General features: G+C 40.8%; 1 protein-coding gene across 5 annotated transcripts in view; it reads right to left on the bottom strand.

The window, feature by feature from the left end:
* Positions 1-18,805, bottom strand: part of SEMA5B (semaphorin 5B) — a 269,841-nt gene that overhangs the window by 147,375 nt on the left and 103,661 nt on the right. The window lies entirely within an intron of this gene.

Below are 18,805 nucleotides of genomic sequence, written 5' to 3'. Positions count from 1 at the left end.
AGCAAGAAGATATCAAATCATTAATTTTCTTCATGCATTTTATTTCAGTCAGAATCACTGCATTCAGAATACAATGCAGGGGAAAAAAATCTACATTGCTCAAGGGAAAGAAACAGCCCAAGGGAATACAGGTACCCAGGAAAACCAGCTTGCGTCACTCATGCTCTGTGTATGACAAATTCCAAGCTGTATTGCCAGGAGTGGCACACAGTTGCCTAATCTCCAGCTGGCATTCAGCATTTCCATACCAATGGCTAATGGTCAGATTTGCTGCAGTGCTCTTTTCTTCTTGTCTGATTGGAGCCAGTACCCCACAACTCGAGTGAGCAATATTTTAAAGACTCACTATCAGATAGGGTGGCATCAACCAAAACCAACAGTACCTTCTCTTTGGCAAGCTCTCCGCTAAAGAGTTCCATTTCACACCTACACTGAGACACTGCTTTAAGCCATTTCAAGCTCAACCGCTTGGACTTTCTGTTACCAACCACTTGTAAACTAAGGAAAAGTCATGCAAAGGTCTTTACCTGCTGGGAAGATGTTCTCTACCTCCTCAGAAGACAGGCTCTTGCAGTCTCTCTTAAATCTGCCACTGACAGGAGCCAAGAGAAATGGGGACAGGAAAGCACAAAGCCTGGGCTATCCTGTGGCCTGGAGGCAAATAGCAATCTCTGTCTTCACCTAACCCAACCAGAGCCCTGCAAGAGAGTAAATCTGTGTCCACTGGCCTTTTTAACAGCCCCTTAATGACCGTTAACTTTTTTCAGCCAGCCATTGATTCTAATGGCATGTGCATTCACACACAATAATACCTCAGACGCCCTTCATTAATTTACCATGCATAATTTCTCTGAAAGCTTTTGCCAATAGAATACCCCTAAACTGACTCACTAACTCATGAAGATAAAGCACTTTCTGTGTGAAACCATTATGCAGATGCACAGCATTCTACTCAAATAAGTTAAAAAGTAGGTATTGTTCGGTGTCTACCCATTTTTTGGACACAGCAAAGTACCAGGGCTTGAAAATGTAAAGCTGCTGCTGGAGTATCCGGTGTGACAATGAATATGTAAGATACTCCAGGCTGAAGAAAGAGCTACAAGAAAAAAGGCAAATTATATGAAAAAGCCTTTCTGCTGTGAAGTTCCTGAAATCTTTTACAAATTTCAACAATGGGAAGTCCTAAAAGTGAAAGGCTGTTAAAACACCAAAGGAAAATGCAGCAATATAGATATTCACAGGCCTAGGTCCATTCATCCAGAGAGAGGGTGGGGGAAGATCCAGCAAAGGGAGTGTATTAGAAACAAACCATCCCACAGAACAAGGGTTTAGAGCTGTCAGGAGCTACAGTGCTGCCTTTAGCCTTGCAGTAAATTATGGAGCTGTCAGCATTTTCCCATTATAAATCTCTCAAGCCTCCTCTTATGTACGCTGATGTAAGATTCAGACCTCAGTCCCATGGTGGCAATGATATTGCAGACAAAAGCATCACAGACCCCATTTGGAAATATAAGACCCATAAATATAACCTGTGGTCTTATAAACTCTAAAAGATGTTGGTTGTAGGGAATAAAAAAAGACCATTGTTTCTTTTTTTATAAATTACAATTAGTTTGTCTTTAAGCAAAGTCAGAAGATGAGAAGTAAAGAGCTGATTGAAAAGGTGATCAGGAATAGGATCCTCTTTTGCACTACATGCAAGTCTTGTACCAACTTGCAAGTTTCTCATCCCTTTCTGGAGGATTGATCACAGAGCCCATGAACACTGAGACCACTTCCAAGGTTACAGGTGCTGTCCTGACTCATGTTAAAAAAACCACCTTCCATAGACAGTCACTTGTGAGGCCCTGTAATATTAAATTTGGAGGTAAAATAAAGATTAAAATCAAATTAGATCTGAAAATTTAATCTGTCTCAAATTCATGAGTTGTGGGACTCAGGGTTCTGGTTCCTCATCAATGAGCAGTGAACCACTTGCAGGGAGTTCAGAAGCCACAGAGCAGGTGGATTAGGAGCAGAGGTCTTCAAAAATTCTCCATTAATAGCAAGCTTCATTTTTAAGAAATTGGATTTTTTGTTGTTATTTCAGGATATAGACTGCAAAAGAGGCCCCATGTACTTCTGTGGGAAAAAAAAAAAAGATAATGAAGACTGACGGTATATGTGAGGGGAATATGCTCACATGGAGATACTTTTTTAACTGAAAACCACCAGGAGGATTTTGGCAACATTGATTTAGTACAAAGGATATAAGCCATTTTAAGCATAAAGGTAATGAAAGCTAAGGGAAAACACCTCTGCCTGGAGTTAATATCGTTAAAGACCATTAATATTGCCACTAATTATGCACACTTAACTACAGCTCTGCCTGGAACTGTAACATCACAACATGCCAATAAACTGTCTAGGGAGTAACAGACTGCTTCAAATGTCCCTAAATATGTGTTTACAGATGATAAGGGGAAAAGTGGTTTATCATACTTGAAGAGGAGCATCTTCCCTCTCCTCTCTTTTTTTTTCTCTATTTACCTTGCTGCAAACACCGAGCTCTTCCTCCATGCTCTTGAGGCCAGCCCGGGATGCTGAGCCTGGCCTGTCAAACCAGGCAGACTTGGGCAGGGGCTACAGCTCTCCAGTTACTCAGGGGCCAGAAGTAAATCTCAGCAGCACAAACATGCCTGTACTAGGCATCAAGTAGTGCATATGCTGGAGGATTTGGGACTGCAAGCAGTGTGTCTGCTCCAGATAAAGTAATGACTCAAACACAAGGCAGGAGACACTCGAGGCTCCCCGTGCGTGCGACAGCCCAGCAGAGTTACAGCCACCCCCAGCCCTCCGTTCAGCAGGGATAGCAAATCACTCCTCACATTTTGCTAACCCTTTAGCAGTGTTTCCATACAGTACCATCTTTTGCTCCTGGCTTGTGTATTGTAGGGAAAAAAGTGGGACAATGAGTCCCTTCTTAATTCCTCATTTTTACTTTTTTTTAACTGTGTAAGGTATTTTACTGAAATCTTGCAGTGTATGTGCTTATGAAGTAACCAGCATAGCATTCTGCTACAGAGAATATATAACAGCAGAATAAAATTCTATCCATATGTCCAAAATACAAGGGGTTCACAGTAGAGCTGGCAAATGGTGTAATTAATCCTGACTGCATTTCAGCAAAGACAAATCTAGAAATAATGTACAATTTCTCTCTTTGTGAATTACCACTTGAGAAAACTCCCCGCCTGTATCATATATACCCAAAGCAATTTTTGCAGATTGTTTACAATAAATCAAATTTGGGACAGTGTTTGACTGATGAAATTTCAAACACCATCTCTTTATTCTTTGGGTGCTCCTTTTATAATGTCAAGTTAACAGAAAAAACACAGTGGATACACAGACGCCAGACACATTCAAAGGTTTCCATCTGGGCTTTAATTACTATCACAGTTGCCTCACTAAATTGAATACGTTCCTACTCCTCCTAAGGGCTTTGCCTTGTATCTGATTTAACTTACTTTGCCTTGATGAACAAAATCTGGTATAATCATTTTCTATGATGCCCCAGAGGAGCATCATCCCATGTATAAACTTGTTGCCCTGTAAGTCAGATTTTTACATTTCTCTCTTCAGACATTATCCTGAACTGTACTGATATTTTTTTTTTTTCCTTCAGGAAATTATTTTGGATAAGTTCTAAAGCAGATTTTCTCCAAAAGCCACATTTAGATTACATTAAGTCACTATTGTTATTGTAAAATTTAAAAAGAGGCAACATGTCCAAACCACTTCTTCCAAATGCAGAAGACAAACAAACCCCCCTTTCTCCCTCTCCACACAGCATCACCTGTTCCTGACCCCACTGACCAGTTCATTATTGCTTTCAGATGGTAATTAATGAGGCCAGACAGCCTGAGCTTTGCCATTTCTCCTGACCTGTTAGGCTTGGCCTCCCTCAGTTATTATCAGTGTCTTTCTCTAGGTGTTCTCAGAGAGCAGGAAAGCGTGTGCCATCTGTTTAAGCTCTCCTGATTTGAACGGTTAAATAAAAACACATAACATCATCTACAAAAATACCATTGTTAGGGTTCTGCAGCAGGCTGTGAACCCTTTATAATTAACTGCAGACCTACTTGTTGGTTTCCAATAAGGTCATTCTTTCAGTAATCAGAGGTGGTCCCAGGAGGTAGTACATAAATAGCCTATATTAAAGCCTAAATTAGGCTAACACAGAACTTCCTGTACTCTTCACTGCACATAAAGCAAATATTTATAGACTCTTGCAATTTTTGAGGTTCCTACCTAAGAATTAGCATCAGAGCAGCTCTTTTTGCTCATGGTAGATCAGAATCCTAGCAAATGCTAGGATTATCAAGAAAGAGATTCTCAAGAAAGCTCAGATTCCTCAGTGCATTATTTTTATTTGAAACTCCCCTCACTACCCTTTAGATATTAAAATAAAATAAAATAAATAAAATAAAATAAAATAAAATAAAATAAAATAAAATAAAATAAAATAAAATAAAATAATAAAATATTCAAAAGGAAGACTAAAACAGACTGTGAAGGAAAACATCCTTTTGTTAAAATCTTGTTAATTCATATTGCTACAGACTTGGAACATCTGGCTTCTATTCTGGGTTCTGCCACTGACTCCGTAGCCTCAGGCAAGTCCTTTCAGCTCTAAGTCTCCATTTTTTCTTTCTTTCCAATCAAGTAAGAGTTTTCCTTTATTCTCCCCTTTACTTTCTGTCTTGACCATCCAGACCCATACACAATTTTAAAGAAGGCAAGTATCAACACTTCTCACTGGATGCACCAAATAAGTCGACACTACTCTGAAGGATGGAGGCTCTGGACTGTAAACACCTCGGGGTAAAGACCATCTCCTAACATTTGTGAACTCTTCTGTTTTTTAGAGAATTTAGAGAAGGCTAATGTTATTCTGTAAGAGTCTCTGGAAGCAGCTGGCTGAGTTTCTGCTGGAATCATCACTTTAAACATTGTTGGGATGTCATTGTTTTATTCAGAGGTGTCAGAACGCCTAGAGCTTTGGCCAGCCATCTTCTCTCATTAGTAATTTTCACACAAGTCTAAATAAATGTGTTTGTACTGTGCCCAAAGTAATGCAGCTCCTGTGTGCCACATTAACACAGCTAATAAATAAAAAATCCTATTCATGATATTCTTACACCAAGCCAGCAGTAGAAAATGGCCACTCATCAGGGAAGTGGGAAGCATTAGTGGCTGGGGTGGATGGTGTCAGCAAACAGGCTCCAGCTGGAACAGCAAGCAACTTTATCAATTATTTTCAATAGCAAACTGCATTTCCTTTCCCCTCTACCCCCTCATAGAGAAGGTCTGGTGAAAAGCTTTGTACCCATTTATCCTTAGCAAGCTCTTGAGCCAGCAAGCCCCTTTGTTACATTCTGGCCTGGCAACTGAGGTCTGAATGATCTATGCTGTATGGCTGCTGCCTCTGCACAGTGCAGGAAGAATGATACCAATGGGCAGTGAAGAATACTCCTTCCTCAATAGCTGCCACCAACATGCTAGATGCTTTTCAAATACACAACATCCAGCCTAAAAATGCTATCAAAGAGCTCCCAAGCATCACTGGAACACAAAATTAACACACAGGAGAACATCTCTGTGAATACATCAGTGGAAATCCATGCCTCATGTCTGGACTGCACCCAGTTGTGGTGCAGCTTCCTTACATGTCCTTATCACTATCAATCCATCTTACCTGGAATGATAAAATGATCTCATTTCACAAGAAAGTGTTTTAAGAACAGAGACTTGACTTTAGATACAAACATAGTTAATTATCATAGCATTTATACACATTTTCCCCCCAGAAAAGTAGAATTTAAGACTAATCAGATTATTTATTTCTTCCAGGTAGCATGATTAATGGTTTTCCCATTTCACAGAATAAACATATTTGAACAAGCATTCCAGAACCACAGTATCCCATTGAATTCCCCCAGCCTGTGGGCTTACAGAGCAAAGGCTCCCATCTCTTTCATCCAGGAAATGAGCTCCTGTCCTTTTAGGACTGGGTACTACCAATGCAAATAATCCTGTATCATCTTACTCAGATGCACTGAGTCTTTGATAGAAGCAATTTCACTAACAGTCTGCAGAAACTCCCCCTCTCTGCAGTCCCAGTTCAAAGCTGTTTATTTCCAATGCCTTTTTCTTCACCTCTCTTTTTCCTCAGATGAGCCCAGCTCCCAGGCTCAGACAATTACATTTTTTCCAGAGCAATAGAGCTAATGTTGCTCCCAACAAAGTTCAACAATATTCATGGCCAAGACACCTTGTCTATGAAGACACTTGACAGAGGAGAAAGATGGTGCCTTCCTAACCACCAGGCTTGCAAAAATCCAAAACAAGAAATCATTTGCTTGTGCTCATAGAAAATAATAATGTACTGTGATTTTAAAAAGAGAGCTACTGAAATCTAGGATTGCTTAAAGCAGCCTTCTATGTATCCTGGGTGGTTCACTGTGAAGATGACAGTTGCCCTAGAAACCTCATAAACTGGAGTGGCAGATAACTGAAGTAGATGAGATCTGTCAGAAAAAGTTTGGCACCATCAAGCCAATGCTTTGAAAGCATAAAAATGACTAATTGTCTGTGTTTTCTTTGCCACATCAGACAAAAGGCTTTCCTGGCAGTGAGGGACAGATTTTTGAGCTATGTTTTGCTATTCACTCATCTGCTTAAATTTTGAGTGTAGGATTTAAAGCTTGTTTTAAAAAAATTAAAAGCTTCTTTTATTCAAATGAAAGCTAAGTAAGTAATGGGTTTGTGTTCTTTCCACTTCTCTTCCAAAGGCCTGAGTTTAGATAACTTTCTGTAAAAGACTGGTGTCCTGCTGGTCCTAAACCTTACTCAATCTCACCATAAAGACACCACCTAACTCAGCCCAGGTCTTATTTTATGAACAGGAGATTATAGAGAAAAAAAAAATTGGAGGTCTGACCTGTGATGAATTGATGCACCAACCTTATTTGAACAGATTCTGAGTTGTCGTATCAAATTTACAGAATCATGGATTCATCTGGGTTAGAAAAGACCTCCAAGATCATCAAGTACAACCATTAACCAGCTCTGTCAAGGCCACCGCTAAACCATATCCCCAAGTGCCACATCTACAGGTCTTTAAAACACCTTTTGGGATGATGACTCAACCACTTTCCTGGGCAGCCTGTTCCACTGCTTCCAGAGAAGAAATTTTTCCCAATATCCAATCTAAACCTCCCCTGGCACAAATTCAGGCTTTTGCCTCTTGTCCTAAGACTTGCAGCTTGGGAGAAGAGACCCACCCTCACCTTACTACAGCTTCCTTTCATATACGGAGAGCAACAAGGTCCCCTCAAAGCCTCCTTTTATCCAGTCTAAAGAGTCTGAGTTTGCTCAACCACTCCTGGTAGACTTGTTCTCTAGATTAACTACTCAAGGTAGTGACTTTTGCCTAGCCCACTAATCCTGATTTCTCATCTACAGTAAATACACAATAACACTGAAAAAGAGAAGGTTGAGTTCAAAAAGAAAAAACCCTTCATTATAAAGTATTCAGACTTGTGTTTCCTTATTTGGCCTCTTTGTTTCTCATTCCTTTTCCCTCCCTTTAACTGGCCAGCTGCCAATAGAGAAGAAGAGATAAGCAACAAAAATTGATTATAAGCATTAAAAGGAATTTTAAACTTTCTTAAGGACTGAGCCAGAGCAGGAGGGAAAACTGAGGAACTCTGGACTTGCTACACTCTTCTTCATGGATCCCGAGTGATGCAGTGTATCTGTGCAAGCAGCACGCAAGCAAACAGCACAGCTGTTGGCATTCTCTCTGCGCACAGGGAAGCAATTTTCCCCTTTCATTTATTATTCAAAACTTGCTGCAGCCATTCTGCAAATTCAGTGTATCTCCTTTAATGCAACAATAAGATTGAGATGCAGATTCTTTCCCTTGTGTTGTTTGTGTTGTTGGGGTTTTTTTTCCTTGAATACTTAGAATGCTGGATATGGGTTTTCTTTCTACTGAAATTTCTCTTTTCAATTTGGAGATGATTTAAACTATGTAGGATGCAGACAGGCAAAATGTAAGAATTTCTTGCTCTGATCCATGCCTTCTCCTCCAGTCAAGCCTGCAAAAATAACCCTTGAATCCTCAACATGAACATATCACTTTGAATTTAGAGAAGAGATAGTCCTAACTCTCCCAAAAATGGTTTGGGTATTGAATGGCTTCAGAGAAAATGCTGTCTCCTTTTCCTCTCTACACTAATTAGTACAAACCATAGTCAACTCCTTTGCAAAAAAGAAAACATTTAACACTAATAGACATTATCAAATTCCTGCTTTTGAAAAAAGCCCTTGACTGCAATCCTCAATATTTATTCTCACTTGATGTTAAAATGACAGATTTGCCAACCAGCTTGGGAGGTGAAATAGCATCAGTGGGCCACCTGCTCCCTTGAAGTTTAGTTTTAATAATGCAATGCAATTTCATAAGATGAAGTCATCTGATGCAATTGATGCAGAAGGAAAATGTAGATTTTCTCACTCTCCGAAAATTTTTATTTAGGCACCAAAATGATCTGAATTGTTGTGCTCCTACATATCCAAACTAAACAGAGCAAAGTTAGAGCCATCCCTGGTGTGAGCCTTGGCTTGGTATGGAGCCAAAAAAAAAAAGAGCATAGATTTCTTCCCACAGTGCAGGGTTGGCAGCCACCCTGCATTTCTTCTCCAGATAAAGTGGAATATCTTTGTTTTGCTTTGAAAAGTTAATCATTTTATCATTGAGGCTTCATAACATACTGCATAGGAGTGTCTCTGGACAACATCCATCCAGTGGCTCAGCATGGTTGGTTACCTGTTCACTCACTACAGCAGCACTGCAGCTTTTGCACTGCCAGGGCTGTGTGACATAAATCGGATTTCATTTCAATATTGCATTGATGCCATACCCTAAACACAAAACACCAATTTTCACACAACATGTTAGGAGCCAGATTCACAGCTGTAACTCAGTCCAAGACCACTGACAAGAACAGAAATGTATCATCCACATCAGCAGATCACCTGGTCTGGGTCTGATGTTTAGGGGCAGGACTGCCCAGCAAAAGCTTTGGATTTGAATCTAACACAGCCTGGGCGGTTCTTCTAACCTTTGTGAACACTAACTTGCTTTTTGATGATGTGGTGCTCACCTTACCAAAATATCTTAGTTACTTAAATTTGTGAAATGCATTGAGATTTCACAATGCTGTGGAGAGTCATAGTATTGCTGCAGATGCTGCAGATCAAATGTGCTGTACACTATGGGGAATGTTACAGTTCCACCAATACAGAAATGCTAGCAAACTTCTGCCCTTTGTACCTTGATATGATTGGCATGATATAAAGGGCTACATTTCAGAGGAGAATTTAGTAGTATAAGCCCTATCATCCCAGCCTGGCTATCTTCATGACTTATGTGGGTTACTGCAGTAGCCCATCTCCAACATTCACAGTTCTAGTGAAGATTATCACTACTATTAAAGAGATACCAAGTCCCTTGTTCCCACTGGTGGGAAATCCTTTTAGGAAAAATTGTGAAGCTTTCGACTGTCTGCATTCTAACCTAAAAAGCAGGGGACCCTGCTAAATAAATGTATAAGCTTGTGTTCTTTACCATCAGTTAGGCTGGGATGAAAGCCCTGCTTTTCATACACAGGCTGATATATTAAAAGTGAGGGTCTTGACAGTGAAATTAGCTCCAGGTTTAAATCAGAAAGCAGAAAATCCCTGTGTAATTTGAGTAGTGCTACTCCACTGAATAAATGCTTACACCAAATTCAGGTCAACTCAATGCCACCTGCATTGGCTGGTATGACATGCAATGGGTAAGGGTTTCTCTGCCAGGAGCAGGTACCTGCAGAGATTTTTTCTACCTTTTTCCCTACCTGCAGGGGAACAGGAACTGATCATTGACAGAGTTGCAAATACACCCAAGTGTCATCCAGGCAGAGCCTCTATAAGAACAGAGCATTACCAGTTACAGGGACGCATGTTTTTCTTCCTCCCCCATTGAATAAGCTGCTAAATGCACAAAACCAATTTGATCTCACACATCTAACTAGCATATTAGAAAAAATTTCAAGAGCAGCTGCTGCCTACCTACAACTCTAATTCCAGCCCAAACAATCTGTTTCCCAGTTGTGGGAGAGCAATCCACAAAAGGACCCAACAATCAGAGTCAGCAGAGAGGCAACGTTGTGCCTCCGTCTCTGGCATGCAGCTAATTACAAAGGACAATTATTATAATTAATGCCAGTAGATGTGGCCAAGTCTCTCTGCAACTGCTGTGGGGAATTTCTACCCCTACTTCAACCAAAAACCATCTGTCAGACAGGAAAAGAACAAAATAAAACCCCTCCTTGCCAATGATTCTCAGTAAAATGTTTTACTGCTGCTAACCTGGCAGTAACAGGGAGATCACACAAGTTTCAAATAGGAACCACGCTGAGAAGTGAAAATCTCTGACTTCATATTCTCTGCCCCATCACGTAAACAGTCCATTGATTAATGCAGCCAGAGGCTGTTGCTGGAGAGGTTCAGGGATGGATAAGTTACACATTCCTGTTTGTCATGAGCTGGTTTGTTTTGTATAGAAGCAGAGATCAGCTAGAGAAAATGGACTGGAATTGCTGCTGCTGCAGAGCTCTGTCAAGGTAGTGAGTTGCACAAACACCACTTGATACTGACCATTCGTGCATTTAAATTTTCTCATCCTTGTATCTCAGCGACCACTCGAAAGGCAATAGGAATAAGGACAAATTATGAAAGTAGATATATCATGCTCCTGACTGATCCATGCACATACTGTTAAGAGGAAAGTTTGGCTATGCAGGAAATTTGTTGACTATGTCAGGCTTCTTTCTGTGCAACACACAAAGTCCACACAATTGTCTGTCATGGTGATCTGATTTCTTCTGAGCAGATCTCCTCTTGTAGCTGTGCTGCAGGTGAGCTCTCATCAAAAATTACCCCCACAGTGATCTCCTTATCTTTTGATTCAGGCTAGATATTGGCACCCAGGCCACTGTAAGAAATCTGGTGATGGTACTCAGGCATACCTGAGCCATCTGAGACTGTCACACACTCAAGCACTTGTTGTCCACTACAGAAAAAAGCAAATGGCCAAGAAAAAAGCATTGCAAAGCAGGAGTGTTTTCAAAAGTGCTGCATAGTGAATAATATTGGGATTTTTTTTCTTCCCAAAGAGTAAGTCTTACTGGCATTCTAAACTAATAGCTTATAAAGTTTCAACATTACCGTCTTCTGGACAGTACAATCATGTTCTGTAGTATCACCAGCTCGAGTGAGAAGTCTCTCACATTTTAGGACTGATCTACCCTGGGATCCCTAAGCCAGGTGCAGATGCATTCACACCATCTACAGGTATCATCGGCAATTTAGGCAGGGCAGAATGGAGCACAGCTACACGTCTTGCCTGGGAATATCTGAGTCATAATGCTGCTGGAAAGACTCAGACTCACAGCACATAGCAACACATTAACACTGCCTGGTGGGCAGGCTCCAAGGAGTTAAAAGGCAGAAGTAGAGTCTGCTGAAGAAAGAGATACCTGCAGAAGAATCCAAAGCCATTCGCTTCCACCAAGTTATTACAAGATCAAAGAGGATGTGAACTGGGGCTACCACGGCTGGAACACCTGGTTCAGCTCCTAGCTCTGCAAGAGGTAATTTACCCAATTTAATGCAGGCAGATAGATATGGACAACTTACTAGTATGTGCAAAAGTATCTGAGGATATATTTCTATTCATCCTTGTTGCTGAAATAATTATTGAAATAGACTTCTGCTGTCTGCAGTACCTCATGGGTCAGAGTTAAGATGTCTTTGCAGGAATTTCTGTACAGATGCACTGAATTACATACATGTATTGATCTGAGCTGAATGAAGATTTGTTCTTCCAAGTTCTTGTTGATGTACCACTATGCAACATACTACATGAGTTAATTAAAAACTGCTTAGTAGTCTTTATATATAGGCTAATGGAAAATACATCTGTAAAACCAAAACCATTACACAGGACAATTGTTTTGAGCTGGAATGTACACATGTAGGTTTGTGGCATACTAAAGAAAGATGAAATATTACTATTTAATTTAAACACTTTCAGAGTCATGACAATTATGTATTTTTCAGTCCCTTTAAAATGTTTGCCTTATTTCTCATCAATATTTATTTCTTCTCTTGTTAATGGTTAGCTCTAAAAGAGAATAAAAGGCTCCAAAGGAATAACAAAAGCAAATCATAACTTTCAACAGAAATCATCTATGGCTTCCAGCTATGTAAACCAAGGTCTTTTATTATATAATGTGGGTAAGACAATGTTGATTCTAAGGAATTTAAATGTAAAAGTGTTCCCAAAAATCTAACTTGTCCTTTTACATTTGAAATAACTCTTGCTCAGACTAGTCACAGAAAATAATCTTCTTAGCTTTTAAAAGAAAACATCTGAAGCAGTTTTTGCACCATGCTAGAGGTTCAAATGTTGGTATATGCTTTTTAATATCTAAAATTACTTCTGTTTTCATATTGATTCCTGGAACATCAATGAGGAAACCATTTTTGTATCAGTGGTGGGAATCCCCTGAACTACTTGAGCCTGACGAGAGGAGAAAAATAGAGATGTCCAAGTCAAGGAAAGTAGTTTAATGTAATAACTAAGCACATGGTGCAGCAACTGTTTTTTAAACCCACCTTCTTGTCAGATAACATACTCATAAATCCATCAGCAACAGGTCACTGCTGCGTCCCTCTGGGGTGCAAATGTAATTGAAACCTCACAGCCACTGAAGAGCTGTTGTTTTTCTACATTTAAGAGGCTAGAGAGGTTAGACTGAACTGCACTAATAGATCACATCAGGCTGGCATTTATACCACCACTGCCTAACGGAAAAGCTCCTTGTAAGTCTGCAGACAAATGTTTTGCTTCTGATTTGCACCAGCTTGCTGTACACACACCCAAACTGCTCAGCTGTGAGAGCCAGAGGAGACGAGCCTTTGGAAGAATATATAAAGAATCAGTTAAAGGTGCTTAACATCTGTTAACTTAACTACATTGTGTCTCATCAGTCACATTTGATTCTACTTCCCATTGGTTTTTCTTTATCCCGCTATCCTCTTTCCACTATTTTTATTCAAAGGGCTGAAGACAGCAGATGAAATGCTAAAATTATTTAAGATTCTCAGCTGTAAGAAGAGTGTATAAGCAACATTAAGATTTCAGTGTAAGATAGTATATTTGGATAAATCAGCTATCCCAGAGGAATTCAGCAGCTTGGAATTGCTGATTAAAGAATGATCTGATATTCTCCCCCTAGAATGGTGAAACACGGTTCATGCAGCTGACCTAGGTATGTTCTTATAATTTCTTTCTCTGTTCTTCCTTTTTCATATAAGTTTTGAAAGTTGCCTCTTTAATTTTTTTAAGCATAATTTTGTACCAGGTGTTGCAGACTCTAATGGAACTGCAAGACTGCAGCACAGTGTAGACAAACATGGGCCAGATCTCATTTAGCTACATCTGGAGAGGAAGGCAGCTGAGCTGAGATACACAGACATCAGCACAGGCTGGCCACCAAATTCAGGCACTTCAGCACAGGTTCATTGCTGCATTACTGCTGCCTTATTGATGCAGATTGTCTGAATGGCAAAGTTCTCAGAAGATCAGAATAAAAGAGTTCAATGTTGAGGGCAATGGGCATTGTATTGTCACTGTGCTGATGGAGTTTTCTACAGGGGACTGTTTTGTATTCAGAAACTGGAGATGTGTTGAAGCTTTAAAACACAAGAAAAACCCAAGCCCACAAAGTCAAGTTGATTTCTACCCGAGAAGACAAGAGGTGGAATGGTGGTGCCTGTGAGCCTGCCTGGGCAGCAAGGTCTGCCTGTCCCTGAGGGCAGAAGTGGGAAATTGCTGTTACACAGCCTGTTACACAGGCCAAAGTATTCCATAATTTGCAGTCCTACTCAGTTTCACTCTGCTGATAATGTTGGATGAAAATGGATTTGCCCACATAACCACGGCTAAACTTGCTGCAATTCTACAGCTTGTGCAAGCTTTTCTCCAACAAATGCCTCCTTAAAATTCCAGGAGTTCAGCCTCACCACCACATTGTGTCTGTGCCTCCCACACCTACAAAATCAGCAACAGTGCCTAGCACCCTGACGTTTCACAGCCAGAGAGCAAAAACCACATAAACCTAATTTGGACCTTCTTTTTAATAACATTTTACAGAGTTGAGTAGAATTCTTTGGGATATTTAATCTCCCTTTGTTACCAGGAACCACCTGCTAGAATGACATGGCGCAGAGTCCCAAGGCAAGTTGATGTCAGGGTTGGCAATGCTCAGGTCTGAGTTGCAGGAAGGATATTTCAGACTGCTGTTGACATCCTATACATTGAGATGTTATAGCCAAGTTTTCTGTATCAATTCTGTCTTAATTATCTCTTCAATAGGTGGGAATTAAGAAATTACAGGAAGTCAAGTGGCCCCAATCTCCTACATGGTTATTATATCAAAACTGAGCGATCACTCTGCTGACTCAAATACATGAGGAAAGAGCAAAATCACAGTCACTCAAATATAAAAAAGCAGCTAAAAGTGAAAGCAGATTGTGGTTAATTAAGTAATGAGGAAAAATCACATTTATTTTTCATTTGAGTTCTGTGTAATTCAGATGCTCAAAGTCTTCACTGCTTCATCATAGACCATGAGAACTCATTAGCAAAGCTTATTTTAATTCTGAGAAAAATTATTGTAATATTTGCCTATGGACTTGCATAAGTGATTTACTTAATTTATCCAGTTGAAAGAAAGGACTAAACTGTATGGACTGTAAGCGATAAATGTAATGAAAATTGAGCATTTCCACTGCACTATTTAAATTTATCCCGACCCTCCCTGGCTTCACACTTGGCCAAGCCATACTGGTCCAACTACCTTTGCTCCCATCGCTGCTCTACTCTGTAACATCAGCATCTCCCTCCTAACATCCCTGTATGCACAACATCAACATGCTTCAGGACACCAGCCAGCTCTGATGGCTGTGAGTCAAAGGAAGCTCCTTTATGGCACTGTGTAACTTCTCACAGCTCTCCTAAAGCATGTGACATTGGATACTGCCACTGGCAGCACGCTGGCAAGGGAACGACTACCAGTTTTATCTGCATCTGTCAAAAAGCATTGCTTAAAATATGTACCCTTAATTGTTGTGCCAGTAGACTTCTGGAGTCCTGTAGGAATGTATCACCCACAAGAATGATATGGTGTGTCAAATAACCAACATCCTGTTGCGTGAAAGTTATCTTCATGAAGGTATTAAAAAATAATGCTCAATACCAGACACAGCTACATTCACTTTTCCATCTGCACAGTATTTGCATCATTCACAAGCAAGGGCCTGGTGCTACACAACCAAAGTAACTCTGGAGGAAAGACTTTGTCCTATTCTGCCCTGTGTATAATATGCAAAATTACCAGCCAGCTTCCTAACACAGACTCCTCAGTTCTACTGCATCCCTTTAAAAAGAAGAAGGAAGAATTGCTTTCTCCTCTACATAAAAAGAAGAGTTTACAGTGGTCAGAAACAGAGAAAAAAAAATGTTATAACCTGGAAACTGGCTGAGTTTAGTGTGTGAACATTAATCAGAAATAAATAAGAAATATCAAGGTATGTATAGCACTGTTGACCTGGACCATGCTCCGATGTTCATTACTGCCAAATCTACTCACTAAAGTAGGAAATGCCCCAAAGAGGAGAATCTCAGTGCCAGAAGAAGAAGTCAGGGCAACAAGGGTAAAAAACAAGCATAAAAAAATTGCAAGAGTTTGAAAAAACTAGTTATTTACTCCTGGGAATATGGGGAGAATGAAGCAGAGCATACTCAGGGTCTGTGAAGAAAGAGCTTCAGTGACCTCCCCTTCCTTTCCAGTCATTCAGTCCTGACAGGCAGGGACAAATTGAATAAAAATCAAAACCACCAAAGGAAAAGGGGAAACAACACTTTTCATTAGCTTTCATGTCTGACATTGTGGTGGGAATCCCTGGAGAAGTGGTGCAGCGTGCGATAGCCTGGACACAAAGCTGCAGTCCGTGCCCGCAGACTGGGTGGAAGTCGTTTGGAGGTGGGACAGGGCAGGTAACCACTTAAATGCAAAACCAAAAGATCAAACAAATAGGCAAGTCCTAGAATCTTAAAAATCAACCAGCTGCTTTATTGGGAATCAATCCTGCTCCCTTAGGAAATAAATAAGATAATGGAAAGACTTAGATTCAGTATAGAGACCTTCCTGAATTCCGTACAGACGGGCAGCAGTGACTCAGAATAAAAATGGCCAAACCCAGGCTGAGACAGAATAAAAGCAGACAGCCCATTTCTCTACTATCACTGAAATTAATAGTCTTAATTCATGTGATCAATTTGTCTGCCTCTCAGACACAGAATTTCTCTTTAATATCACCCTCTGTTTCAAATCAGATAATTTTCCTTCTTTCTTTCCAAAAATCCATGTTCTACCTTTCTACTGCTTTCGATCAAGCCTTGTCCCATCACTTTTCTAGGTCAATTCCTCCATATCACCACCCATCCTGATTTTCTCAAAGCTTTCCATCCAATAGCAATATTGAACCAATGCTCCTTTGGAATTCACCATAAAACACCACAGCAAGCACAACTTCACACTGGTGACTTTCAGTGTCTGAAGATACATCCTTCCTCTTTCCCTCTCCTTGCCTGCTTCCACACTCTCACCTATCTGCTGGATCTCTACCACATGTCCACTTGGTCCATCTCTTTTTCAGGTTGGAGAGTCCTGGGCTGTTTTACTCATTTACAGACTGACCTGGTGATAAACTTCACTTGTTTTCTTACAATTGAGGTCAGTAATTTCCCTCCTCAAGATCAAGTCTGAAATGCAACTGAAGGCTGAAACAATACTCTCAAGCCTCCCTGATTAGGGTTTGTCCATGTGTAGCCAAGACCTCACTGTACATGACGCCCTACAAACACCCCCAGGCCAGCTCAGCTCCAGGAGCAACAGCATCCACCAGCAATACATCAAAACTACTGGTATGTCCTGAAAGGGTCAAAGTAAAGATCAAAAAGGGTTTATATGCTCAAGATTCTCACGTATTATTCTGGCTCTCCTCGCAGCAGGCACAAGTCAGGAGAGATCTCCTTCCAAGGCCTGATCTCATTAAACTGAACATTCACTCAGTTTTCTGTGCTTTTTGCCCTTTTTGGCAGGAAAAGTTACTTTTGATAGTTCATCTGTTTAACAAGGAAATTCCTCAGAGGGTCTTTGCTGAGAGCGTACAAAAATCCACTGACAGCTGCTGTGATGGTTGTTCATTTTTGGGTTAACACACAGTATTTAGACAGGAAGCAGTTGAGGAAAGGTACAATTTATTAAAAACAGGCTCGGTTCCAAAACTCACATTATGGTACAACACATGGCACAAAGACAACACACTCCCACTGCAGCTACCTGCACAGACAGGCAACTCCAGATTCCCATGTTTGTGTGAGCCTGGTGCAGGAGCTGCAGTTACACCCAGGGAGAAGAGGACCCACACCACTTGTAGTCCTTCAGACCTAGAACACTGACATAAATTCCTTTCTTGAAAGACACATCCTGCTTTTCCACATGGTCCAAAGTGAAGCCAAATTTTTGCATTTCTTTTTACATCTTTAAAGCAGCTGTCAGATAGAAAGCTCTCTCTCTGAAGGACTCACATGATCCCTCACACCACAGCGTCAGTTTAACCCTAATTATCTTTACTACATCTTTGGGAAATATCTCCTCCAACTTATAGGAGGGGAAACTGAGTCAGAAAGCCACTCAGTGATTTTGGTTGGCACTCCCTACTGTAGACGATGATGGTCACTCTGGTTCTTACAGAATCACTTATCTCTCTGAAAAGGAGTGAAATAAGTGCACATTGTCTCATCCCCTCCAGCACTGAGGCAGAGGTGGGGTTTTGCCCCCCTCCACCAGCAGCCTCTCCCCTACTGCTCCTCTTCTACCCCCAGGGAGGCTGCATGGCTTTTGTGGGATAATTTCTGTGTGTTCCAATCCATGAACCTCATGGGGACTCATGCTGAGAGTGCTGTAAAATGCTCATCTCCCTTCTGGCAGAGGAAAGACCTAGTGTGCCCTGCCAGGCACCAGCTCAGACCAGCACAAGGTTTGTGCTCCAGACACACAGACTCCCATTCTCCTCAAGAACCCAGCAAAGAAAACCTCTGAAGAGGGTTCAATAAGCACCTGATATCAGCCTACACAAAACAGCAACAAAACGGTCACTTCCAAAAAACAGTTACTATAAAAATAAGATGAGATTTTGCCATCCACTTCAGAAATTCCCATTACCAGGTGGTGACTATTTTACTCTCTTTACAAAAGCACAGAAACTCCCACCTCCCCCTCCTCTCCCGGCCCATATCAGCAGGCTTGCTGGGATGTTTTCATGTACACCCACATTTGTCTTTCTTCACATGCTATTACAGAAACATTTTGGTTTGCTCTTTTCATATGCTACATTCCAAAGCATTTCTGTCAACGGGGAGCTGCATCCTCATGATAAACTCATGTGTGTAGTCAACTGGTAGGCAGCCATCAAATCCCACATACAGCCAGAGCCTCTTGATAAAGACAAGGCTCAGCACGAAGCAGTGACACACCACAAGGGCACAGACACACGTGTGCCTCTCCTGCCCTCACTG

This window comes from Lonchura striata, chromosome 8 (genome assembly GCF_046129695.1).
Source record: "Lonchura striata isolate bLonStr1 chromosome 8, bLonStr1.mat, whole genome shotgun sequence".
Lineage (NCBI taxonomy): Eukaryota > Metazoa > Chordata > Aves > Passeriformes > Estrildidae > Lonchura > Lonchura striata.
The sequence above is the reverse complement of the archived record's forward strand: the minus strand, read 5'-3'. Positions and strand labels throughout refer to the sequence as shown.